This window comes from Diabrotica virgifera, chromosome 7 (assembly GCF_917563875.1).
Source record: "Diabrotica virgifera virgifera chromosome 7, PGI_DIABVI_V3a".
Taxonomy (NCBI): Eukaryota; Metazoa; Arthropoda; class Insecta; order Coleoptera; family Chrysomelidae; genus Diabrotica; species Diabrotica virgifera.
The window spans coordinates 220,314,072-220,326,377 of NC_065449.1; positions in this window are offsets into that span (position 1 = coordinate 220,314,072).

Below are 12,306 nucleotides of genomic sequence, written 5' to 3' on the forward strand. Positions count from 1 at the left end.
AAATATTTATTTTTTATTTTTTGTTCAAATTGTGATAAATTATCACTTGAGGAACCTACCTTTTTGAAATGCAGTACGATTTTTTTATTTCAGAGATCCCAATCCTGAGATAAACTGTGCGCCATTGGAACTACTTTTTTTTGAGGCCTCGACGGTGGCGCATTTTACAATAATAGTGTATGTTCATAAAATGAAAAATAAAATATTTTTTCTATTCTCTGAGAGTTGGATATTAATATGTAAAAAGTGTTATGCTCATTTTTAATAAAGGTTCTGAGAAAAAAATTCTTGAAAAAAATAATTATTTTTGGTCTTCTAAAGTGTACTAGTACCTTAATATTCCACAAAAATGCTTTCTTTCTTCTGATTTCTGGTTGTTATATCACTAGAATAAGATCACTAGAATAAGCAAATACATAAGTTCAAAAATAAAAAGGCAAATATTTGATTTCAGTTCAGTGCTTCCACAGATGTGCCCTGATGAGGTTTATTTAAAACCGAAATACGTATAGGCACGTAGTGGAGGACCTGTGCCTGTATGAGCAACTATATCTGAATCATCTTTACTTTCAGTGTATTTTAATTCACTTATGTAAGTATAAAGGAACAAGTTGGCTAAAGATTATTGTCACGGTGAACGACAAGCCATGAATGCAATTTTAGATTTTCTTGTCGACTAATTCATCACTCTGTTTTGCTTTATATTTTCATCTTAAAAGTCATCAGAGGACAATATTCCGAATGTTAGTTTTCCGCCTCTTTTAACTTGACATTCATAGATGGTGCTAGTTGGAGCTTTGGTAATTATTTTAATAATTACCTACCCCGAAATGATCACAAAGATTTGATTTCAGTTCAGTACTTCCACAGAGGTGCTCTAGTGAGGTTTATTTAAAACCGAAATACGAATAAGCACATGTCACAATAGTGAAGGCCCTGTGCAGTAATCAATTCTAAATCATCTTTATTTTCAGAATCGTCTTTACTTTCACTATATCGCCCTTGCGCGTGCAAACGGAGATAAGTCCAAAATTGCCATTTTGAGATATAAACGTTTAAAAATTTTTATGAATTTATAAGCAAATTTTAAATGAAACAACTTAAATCTAATTAAAGATGAATTAAAAACTTTATTTAATTTTACAAACTAAAAGAAAATATTAAACCGTAATTTGGAAAATCATTATAACATGAGAAAAAAAAAATAGTTATATCCAAATGCACAAAACTTTAGCGTACATAATCCTATCTGCACTAATCTTCATCTAGTATATCTTCTTCCTCTTCTGAACAGTAGTCTGCAACATCGCTCTGTGTAGCTAAGTTTTTATAGAAGCAGTGAAATACGTCATCTATGTATGGTAATAAATCCATTAGATTATTTTTTTTTCTGAAGAAATTGGATTTGGATATTTATATTTTGGTAGATTTAATGGAGGAGATGAGAAACCTCGTTTAAAATTCATTGTTTTAAATGGTTCATCCTCTTTGTAGCTATTTTTATATGAAAACAGTCCAGATTCTTTTTGATATCTAATGCATTTAACATCTTTCCAAATAAAGCGGTTACCGTCATTATCTACCTTCCTTACTTGTAATGAACTCTTTAGTAAACTTGCAAAATCAATAAAATAATTTCTAGTCGTTTCTTGAATCTTAAAGAGATATCTTTTACCACACAGTCGAACAAGTTGATACTTGGCTAAGTTGACGAACAGTCTCTTGGATGTTCAATTCGGCTTTCATATATATTTTTTTCAATTATCGAATGGTCGCTATCACACTCCATTCTTGTGTGTCCTGGAATTAAAAATTTATGGTCCAATGTATTGAGACCAGAATTAACCATTAAGACCATAAACATTGCAATGAGATGCGAGTTTTTATTCTGCCCTTCACAAGTGTCCGAATACGATATTTCTTTTACTTGTGGTGGGATTTTTAAGAGCTCTTTATACAAACAAGAAGCTATTTGATTGACCCCACGACCAGAAATGGTTTCATACCACATACAACAAGTAGTTTTGTTATTACCACAATCATGAATTGTAAGGTTGTACGTCCACAGTTGTCTTTTATAAAAAGCTATTGAAGTATTTAGGCTGGACGTGGATAAACACTGCTGCAAATCAAAAGCAAAAACTCTCTGGGTCTTGTCATCTTGACAAATTATTTTATCTTTTCTTTTTGCTGTATATGCAGCTTCTGCTTCTTCTTGATGCCAATTTAGTTCTCTTCTTATTTTTTCCTTTTGTTCTCCTTTCTTTTCATTCGCTATAGTGTTATGTAACTTGTCACAAGTTTGGCATGTATCTTTACTATATTTTTTTATTGAAATGTTCATTGTATGAAAAATAGTCTCATATATCTTTCTACTTAAGGGACTTTGAGGATCCAAGCTTTATATTCATCATACATTCTGGTCAATGTATAAAAAGAAGGTAAAAAACGTCTATCTCCAGTTTTTCACGACAATAATGACTTTTGTATGTAGGTATAAGACCTATATGTTGCTTTATCATGTCAATTCTGTCTGAACTTATTTTATTCGCAGGTTTCCTCTTTTATCTTCTTTTTTTTTTATCGGAAAAGCTAGTTTTTGTAATAACATTTTCTATAAACTTATTCGACAAATCAAATGTTTTTTTAAAGCACTGTTTACAAACCTCAACGAGCTCACCAGCGATCTTGAAGTGATACTGATAGCTACAGGCTCTTGTTTTTGATGAATTAAGTTTCATTTTCTTTTTTTCCTGTCTCAAAATAAGACTTGAACAGTAAGCAACCCTTTTATTATCTCTTAACTTCCAAAATTCACTAAATAACTGTTTACGTACCTCGTTATCAACTTTTTTACCGCATCCTTTTCGGCAATCTCCAAGTACCTTGCATTTTTTGCCTTTCATCAACTTATTTTTTAGAGTCACGTATTCTTTACCTGCATTTCTGTCCATTTTTATTTTTTTCCTCATTGCTCTAGTATCACGTTTTACCGATTTCATTCCTCTTTTATTTTTATTCAATTGATTTGGATCTATTGTATTTTCAAACGAAACCAATGGAATACTATTCGAGTCTTCTGATTCAGGAAGTTCATAATCTGGATCCTGGTCACTGTCGTCGATATCGCTTCCAAAGAACTCAGTAATCCTTTCACTAGGTGCATCTGCAAAAACATAATTAATATTTGCTATTTTCTAAATTGTAACAAAACTGACCTCTGCTACAACCAGTTTCAGAAATATCAGCTTTAGAAATATCAAAACGAGAATCGGTATGTTCTTGTTTTTTCCTGTTTTCTCGTTTTCGCCTTCCAAATTAGAAAATCTAGCTGTATCACTTTCTGGTGTAATGGATTGGTCAATATTTACTTTGAGCTCTAATACGAGTAGTAGGCAATAATCTCACAATATGTACACGTCTTACCGTAAAGAACACAAATGAAAACAAAATACCAATAATCCACTCAATGTTATTCAGCTGCGAGTCGAAAACACGTGATGCATCGTGTTTAGTGCAGATTTAGGCAAGCTCCGAAAAATTGGCGCATGGTAATACAAATAGACTTAACTCCATTGGCACTGACCGACATTATAGTGTCAACAGAGTCTATTTGACATAAATTCCTTGAACACATTTCAAAATGAGTTATCATCGGTACCACTAATAAGTCTTGCTCGTAAACGTAAACAACAGAGATAAATCCTTTTGCCCAATAAAATTTCGATCTAAAACGTGTTCATTTATGAAGTTATCACCATTTGTATATTTTCAGACTTAACTCCGTTTGCACGCGCAAGAGCGATATATTATTTCAAAAGGGCAAAACTTTTTTTTCTTTTATGGCCTTTGGGAACTGCGCCCATTTAGCCAGCAACACTTCTTGAAATCGACGCCTCACCATACACCAAGACCATTACGAATCCATCTCCGAATCAATTACAAAAACAATCCAGGGTAGGTAAGGGAAAAAAAACTTTTCGCACCCAGATCGTTCAGGATGACTAACCACATACTAAGTGGAGATACGGGGTATTATTAATTTACACGACTAATTTTATAATCTGAAGTTTCAATTTACACGACTTAACATAATTTAGCAGAATCCTAAAGATTGACGATTTGTTTAAAGCTAGTAAGTTCATCAGATTATATGGGGATAAACGTTTTCTTGCAATAGCTGCATATTGAACAAATTTCTTTTTGTCACATATTTTGTCAGATGCAAAAAATATATGATCCAAGATCCAAGTCACTTATTGTATTTCAATTTTCGCACAAATCCGACTGTAAATCCTGTAAGGGAGGTTCTAGCGCTTCCACACGCAAAGGTTCACAGGGAGTAGAGCACATTGCTCCCAAACATAGTCTTAAAGCAGTATTTTGTATTGCTTCTAACCGTTTTAAAATGTATTTACTGGCCGAACCATAAAAAATACACCCATAATCTATTATCGATCGGACAAGTTTGTGTGTCATATCCCCACCAAGTTTTCCGAATAAGTTTAAGAAAACTTAATCCTTTATAACATGTCTCTATTTTTTGGATGAATGGTCTCCAAGTAAGTTTTTTGTCCAGTGTCATGTCAAGATAGGTTACTATATTTGTTATAGGAAATTGCATTTCATTGATCACAATATTACCTAATGTGCCTTGTAAAAATGGCAAAACTTGATAAGTCACATTATTTGCTTGATATGTTATTTAGTAGGTAACATTTCTTAGAGTTGGTAGCGTTTGATATGTCTACGATGAAGGCAAAACCCTTAGAAATGAGAATTACAATATTATGATATAATCGATTTTTTACTTATAAGGTAGGGCAAATCTTAACTTTTTATGTTGATTACTTTTCGTTTTTGGGTTGGCAAAATATGACTCAGACTTTCAAAATGCTCGCCTGAAAAATTTGGTTAAACGCACCTATAACCTTTGCCAAAACACTAGCATTTTGCAGCACCATTAAGTCTTCGGATTAATAGGAGTCTACACAACCTATCTCTATATTTGGCTAAATGCAAAAGTCATTTGTATTTGAGATGTTGTCGTTAAGATTCCGGCACAGGTAGAAAGTAATTGTTAATCTATGGTACGGTCAATTATAATACCTACTAATCAGTATGTTTACCCCTCGAAACTTAACGAGATCAATCAAATGCATCTGAATTGTCAAGAAGCTTAAGATTAAATTTTTCTGCAATAATTTGTTGACAACTATACCTCTACCTCTCCGTCATACCACTTCTACTTTAGTCATCACCTGTCGGGGAAACTTGAACTAATTTTATTTCTAGTTATTCCGGTTTCTCATAATCTTGTTGATTATTAATAAGTTGAAACATTCTTCTAATGTATCGTAATCTACAAATTAAATGTATTTTTGGTTTAATATTCATGTTGTTTACACAACTCCACTAGGAAATTCCAATCACTTTCATAAATAGGGAACCAACCCGCATATTAATCAATATAATCAGCTAGAAACTATTATTGTTAACCCTAAAGAGTCGACCAATAGCCCAGGAGCTTCCAATTTATTTTCAATTAAAACTAATTGGAACTGACATTCGTATTCCACAATCAATGCAATCTTTTCTCTAGCCCTCAGATGAGAGCCGTAAAATTCGCATCCACCCGCCCTTTTTACTTATAGTGCAGTAAAAAATAAGATGAAAAATACCTAGAGAAATATAAGAAGTTCTCCACGATTTCAAGAAAGATTTTGTTTGGTTTCCACAATTTTAAGAACGATTTCCAAAGACGAAATTGAAATGTCAAAATAAACTTATTCTAAAGTAAAATTGTCACTTTGTGACTTTTAGGATGACAGACTCAGTAAAACACAGTTTCAATACAAAGTAAATATGTTTCCGTTTCGGATATTTATATACAATTCAAAATAAATAAAATAAAATATAATTCTATCTTCGCCCTGTTCCAAAGCTCTGTAGGCAGATGCCTGCAGAGGAAAAATAACATTATACTTATTACTGTTATCAAAACATAATATCAATATTAGAATGATACAATACACAACACAGTATATACAAAAGCAATCACGCTACACGGAATCAATCTATCTACACACTCGGACTCGTAGCTTATCACATTTCAATCCAATGCGATAACAATCAAACACCGACACACAATCACCCATCCACCATTTCCTGATCGGAGATGGCCACTACCGCTCACTGCGAATACTGTTCCGGCGAAACGCCTCTTCACTACAGAACGCGCCCACCTCGGCAAAGTTCCAATTGAATCCATTGCATATCTGCCGTTTGAGTTTTTCCTGGTTCAGTACGCCAAGAGGAACTGCCTTCACGATTCTCCTTGCTCGTCTAAAATACATTTTTGGTAGCCATCAATCCTTTGGTTTCACTGTTTATTATTCTGTAACGTTATAAAGGTCACATGTATGCTCTTCTTCTTATTGCTTCATCTACTTTCGAAGGTTGGCGGTTTGCAGATGAGTGGTCAAACCATCTTCTCACTTCTCAGTTCTTTCAGTCACAAGTTCTCGCTTGTTCCTACTGATCTTCTGCCCTGTACTTTACCTTCCAGTATGATTTAAAATAATCATTAATATCTTTCACCCCTCGACATGTTTGTTAAATTTATTTAAATAATATCACAAGGAAAAAAATTCATGTAACTGGCTGTATACCATAAATCACAAAAAATAAAAATCTTATCTTGTAAAAGGTGTATTCAAAATCTCTAAAAAGGGTTAAATTATAACAGAACGTTTTTGGAATCAATATTCCATCATCAGTGTTATCTCAGGTCACATAACATGTTTTAGGCCATCAAAATAAATATACGGGTAAAGACTCTTAAGTTGTTTTAAAATTGTGAAGATTACATCGCGTTTTAAAAACTTAAAAGATGTTAAAAATATTCCGATGTATATTGCGATGATGTTGTCCTTATTACAACTAACCAAGAAGAACTAGCCACAATGCTGACTCATCTAGCATACGCATCAGAGAAGATAGGATTAAAAATGAACATGAGTAAAACAAAAATCATGACAAATACAAATGACAGAATAAATATAAATATAAAAATAATCTCAATATTGATGAGCCCAAAGATGAAGTGAATGGTTTAGTCATGTAAAAAGAATGGAGAAGCACAGACTACCAAGCGTTGAGCTAGAAGGAAAACCAGCTGGAAGGCGTCCATCTTGGAGAACACCAAAAAGATGGAGAGATAGCTGACAGTCTACCTCTCAAGGAATACTTCAACGTCGGAATTAACAGATCGACAGATCTACAACAAGAAGAAGATGAAATAGCTTTTTAGTTAGTCGATTAAGAGAAAACCGTAAATGGACTGTACTATAAAACTCGCCACCCACCCTATTATTTATGTCACTTCGTTTCCGTTATTCATTGCGCTTCCCTTGTAGTTATTAGAACGTCCCCAATACTCATTGTCTTGCTTGACACTTACACAAAGGCGTCTTTAGCGATTGTTCACTTTTCGAAACCGTCGATTCGATGCAGTCATAAGGACGAGCCGTTGATTGGTTATCACACAGATTCGCACAACCGAATGGAATCGCCACCGAATTGAATGATAAAGCTACTTTTTGTAAGAGATGTAACTTTTTATACTGCCATGTGCTTGTTATTTTTGTGTAGATACAACGAAAATATGGAAGCGATGGTGAAATAAAAGCTTCGAGTCAGTAAAAATCACAACAAAGGACTATTCAATACTGTCGGTAACAAATGGACGGATGTATTTGTCATATCTTTTGTTAAAAGCAGATAAGGATATACTAAAAATTTACAAAAACTTATAAAAGTCTTAAATTATATAAACGAGTTTGGTTTAATTACATGGTTTGGTAATCCTTCTAATAAGGACGTTTTACTTTTATGGCCCTATTATAATAGTAAAGTATGTTTTGATCTCGTAGATATTTTCGATCGCGTTTAATTACTCCTGGAGACATCTCTCCTGCAAATAATAAATGAGGCTATTAGAACAATAGTGGCCTAACCCCAAAAACGAAGTTTTGAGATAAATACAATATTTGCATTCGTAATTCCATTGGGTCTATGATCTTGCTTTTCCTATGAGTGGTTTTATGTCAGTAGAGTGGTCTCATTTATTAGCTGTTTATATAGGTACCAAGGTATGAGGTATGTGTAGCTGTCCCCACTGTCAATGATGGTTGTTTGTTAACCAAAAGCCGGGTATTTAATATTTTGTACCTAATAATGACTAGCATAATACTTAATGACTACCATGTACTTTGTACTTTGTTTTTTCGTATTGAGATCCAGAACTTAATAATAAATTATTTCTGTGGGACAAAGAAGACATTTAGTCCCATTTTTCCCTTTTTTGGTAAGCGCTTGTTGATATGAGAGGACCACGACTGGTAAAACTAGGTACGTACAGTCACACTTGCGTCTGACATCGGTGCACCAGGTGGTCACCAGTCACCTTCACTGGTGGCTGAAAGTTCTAATTTCTGTACTTTCCTCGCCCAAAAGCTTCATCTGGTTGTATCAATCTCTGACGAAAATTTGAAGACCCTCAGTTTCGCACTGTCATCTTACCAGTAAGTAGCTACATTAAAGAACTCATTACAGAAGCTACGTTAAAGAGGGTGATCTTTATAAATATACAGGTTGTTAATAAATAAGTATGAAAAAATTTAAGGGCTAATTCTACATGAAAAAATAATGCCGGTTTGTTCTATAAACAAATGTCCGCAAATGCTTCGTTTACGAGATACAGGGTGTTGAAATTTTTATTTCAAACTTCCAATTTATTTATTGCTCTAAGACCAGTTGAGCTATGAAAATAGAATTTGGTGAGTTTTAAGAGGTAGTTATTGTGCATTTTTTGACATACAATTAAGAATTTTGTATTCATCATTGGCGCGCTTACGGGTAATCGTCTGAATTTTTTAAAGAAAAAAATAGTACGCCACTAAGATATTTCAAATTAAAAATTAGTTTTAAATTACACGTTTAATTTTTGATAGAAAACCTTTCTTGCCTTTTTTTTATATGATGCACCGTTTTTATGCAGAAAGATAAAACATCTTGGGGCGTATTTTTCATTTCTAAATACATCATCAAGAACTATTCAATATAATAATACTAAACTAGAACAATAACAGAAAATATTACTAATAAGATTTCAACTAGGTGCAAAGCTGCAAGAAATGTTTAAAATGATCCTCTTTACAGATAACAGAAGAATTTTATATTCATCATTGGCGCGCGTACGGGCAATGGTCTGAATTTTTTGAAGAAAAAAATAGTACACCACTGAGATATGTCAAACTAAAAATCATTTTTGAATTCCTCGTTCAATTTACGACAAAAAATCTTTCTCGCCTTTTTTTCATACGAGGCGCCGTTTATATATAAAAAAAAATAAAACCTCTTAACGCTTACAAAGTACCTATTATTTGAGGTAGTTTCCATATGCATAGAAACTTGATTCAAGATGTTTTATTTTTTTGCATAAAAACGGCGACGCATATGAAAAAAAGGCAAGAAAAATTTTTTGACGTAAATTGAACCAGCAATTCAAAAATGATTTTTTATTTGACATATCTCAGTGGCGTACTATTTTTCTCTTAAAAAAATTCAGACTATTACCCGTACGCGCGCCAATGATGAATATAAAATTCTTCTATAACTTCTAAAGGAGGTCATTTTTAACATTTGTTGTAGCTCTGCACCTAGTTAAAATCTAATTAGTAATATTTTCTGTTATTGTTCCAGTTTAGTATCATTATATTGAATATTTCTTGATAATATATTAAAAAAATGAAAAATACGCGTCAAGATGTTTTATTTTTCTGCATAAAAATGGTGCACCATATAAAAAAGGCAAGAAACGTTTTTTATCATAAATTAGAAGTGGAATTTAAAAATAATTTTTAATTCGAAATATTTCAGTGGCGTACTATTTTTTTCTTTAAAAAAATTCAGACCATTAACCGTAGGTACGCCAATGATTAATACAAAATTCTTAATTGTATGTCAAAAAATGCGTAATAACTACCTCCTAAAAGTCACTAAATTTCATTTTCATAGCTCAGCTGGTCTTAGAGCAATAAATAAATTGGCAGTGTGAAATAAAAATTTTAACACCCCGTATCTCCGAAACTAAGCATTTGCAGACATATGTTTATAGAGCAAACCGGCATTAAATTTTACAGAGGTCATTTTGGTGTTTTTAGGAATTAATAAATAAAAAAGACAATATTTAAAATTAACTTTTTTTATGTTTTAGTATTAAAGAGAACACCCCATAGAATATTATTGTTACCAGCGTGTTTATTCCTGTCAATTCCTGTCGCTATGGCAACGGCTGAAACCTTCGGAAATATTCACTAACAGTTTGTCATTAGTTTTGTCATAACGTTTTTGATGTTTTAAAGATTTTTAGTAGTTAAATAAAATTTGTGTTTTTGGAAATTGGATTTTTTTCCTAAGATCTAAGGTAAGCACTTTAATATAATTAACAAAATAATTATAAATATGTTCGCATGTTTAGGTAAATAAATATTAATATTAAACGCTTCATTTTTTTCTTTTAAAAACATTATTTTAAATTTAAAAGGCTGCAGAATTTGAGATTAACACAGATTTATTTTTGAACTATTTTTTTATGTTAAAGGGCTTTGATATCTTTATTTTAAATATATACTTATGTGCCAAGAAGTGCCAACTGCTTAAAACAAATATTTTTTTAGGAAATATGTCAATATTAAAAAGGGATATGTTTACCGTCTGGTGCGAGCAGACTTTTCTAGCAGATAAAAATTCCTCGGTTTTTGAATTAGTTCGTAGAAAGCTAAACCTAAATAATGATGGACACGATGATAAATATGAAGAAATGGTAAAAAAAGTTAAAAATTTTAACAGCACTGTTGCTAGAATGTGGCAAAATTGTAAAAGGTCTCGGACCGTTTTTGAGCAGACCCATAGCAGAGTAGGTAGACCGGACAAATTATTCAAAGACTTAAGCGATCAACGCAAAAGGCAAAAACTAATGCCTCTTTTGGACAACTATTCTACGGAACAGCTTACATTTGCTGCAAGGAAAAGTCTAGAGTCATCAGGTCAGCGCAATGCTTCAAACATAATTAAAGAAATTACAGAAAATTCACCAGAAAGAGCAACAAAAGTTATAAAAACAATTCATAAAAATGAATCTCTGCCTGAAAAATACTCCCCGGATGAAGCACTTGCTCTCTTTCTGGACTGCTCACTAACAAAAAGATCGTATATTTTGTTGCAACAGGGGGCAAAAGGATATCATGCCAACATTTATCCTAATTACAACATTTTTTTGGACGCAAAGAAAATGTGTTACCCAAACAAGGATAGTGTTTTTATAACCGATATATCCGCTGAGGTTAAACTCCAGGCTCTTGTGGATCACACTGTGAGCAGAATTGTGGAATCTCAACAAGAGCTTTACAATAACCTACCTCCTAATGTTTCAAAAAATACAATTAATATTACTTATAAATGGGGATGCGATGGCATGGCAGTGCAAGTCACTCACATTATAAGCAAAAATTTAGCAGTGAAGTTAGTGATTTAAGCTCAGATCTAAACTTGTTTTCAATATGCCTAGTCCCCCTACAGATGACATCAAGCAATGGCACCTGTCTCTGGCAGAATCCACGTCCGACATCTACCAGGTTCTGCAGACCAATAAAACTTATTTTTAAAAAAGAAACGCCCGAATTGTGTAGAAATGAAATCCAAAATATCGAAAAACAAATCTCAGAAATAAAACCTTCAGTTATCAATAATTATTCTCAGTTAACTATTAATCATACATTTAAAATGACGATGATTGATGGAAAAATGTTTGCAGTAATAAGCAATTCTTCCTCACCAACATGTGGTATTTGTAAAGCAAGTCCGAAAATTATGAACGATTTAGAAAAAGTACAGAGATTGCCAGTTAATGAAGACTTGTATGATTATGGGATTTCCACTCTACATGCATGGATAAGATGTCTGGAATGCTGTCTACATATTTCATATAGATTGGAATTAAAGAAATGGCAAGTGCGAGATGACAATGAGAAAAAAATTATGAAAGAAAGGAAGAATAACATAACTAAAAGACTAAAAGAAGAGTTGAGTATACTCGTTGACATTCCTAATCAAGGATATGGCACAACCAACGACGGCAATACCGCTCGGAGGTTTTTCCAAAATTATTGCCAAGTTGCTTTGATAACAGGTTCTTTTCGCAACTGTATAAAAATTAGATGTACATACTAACCAAATTTTTTT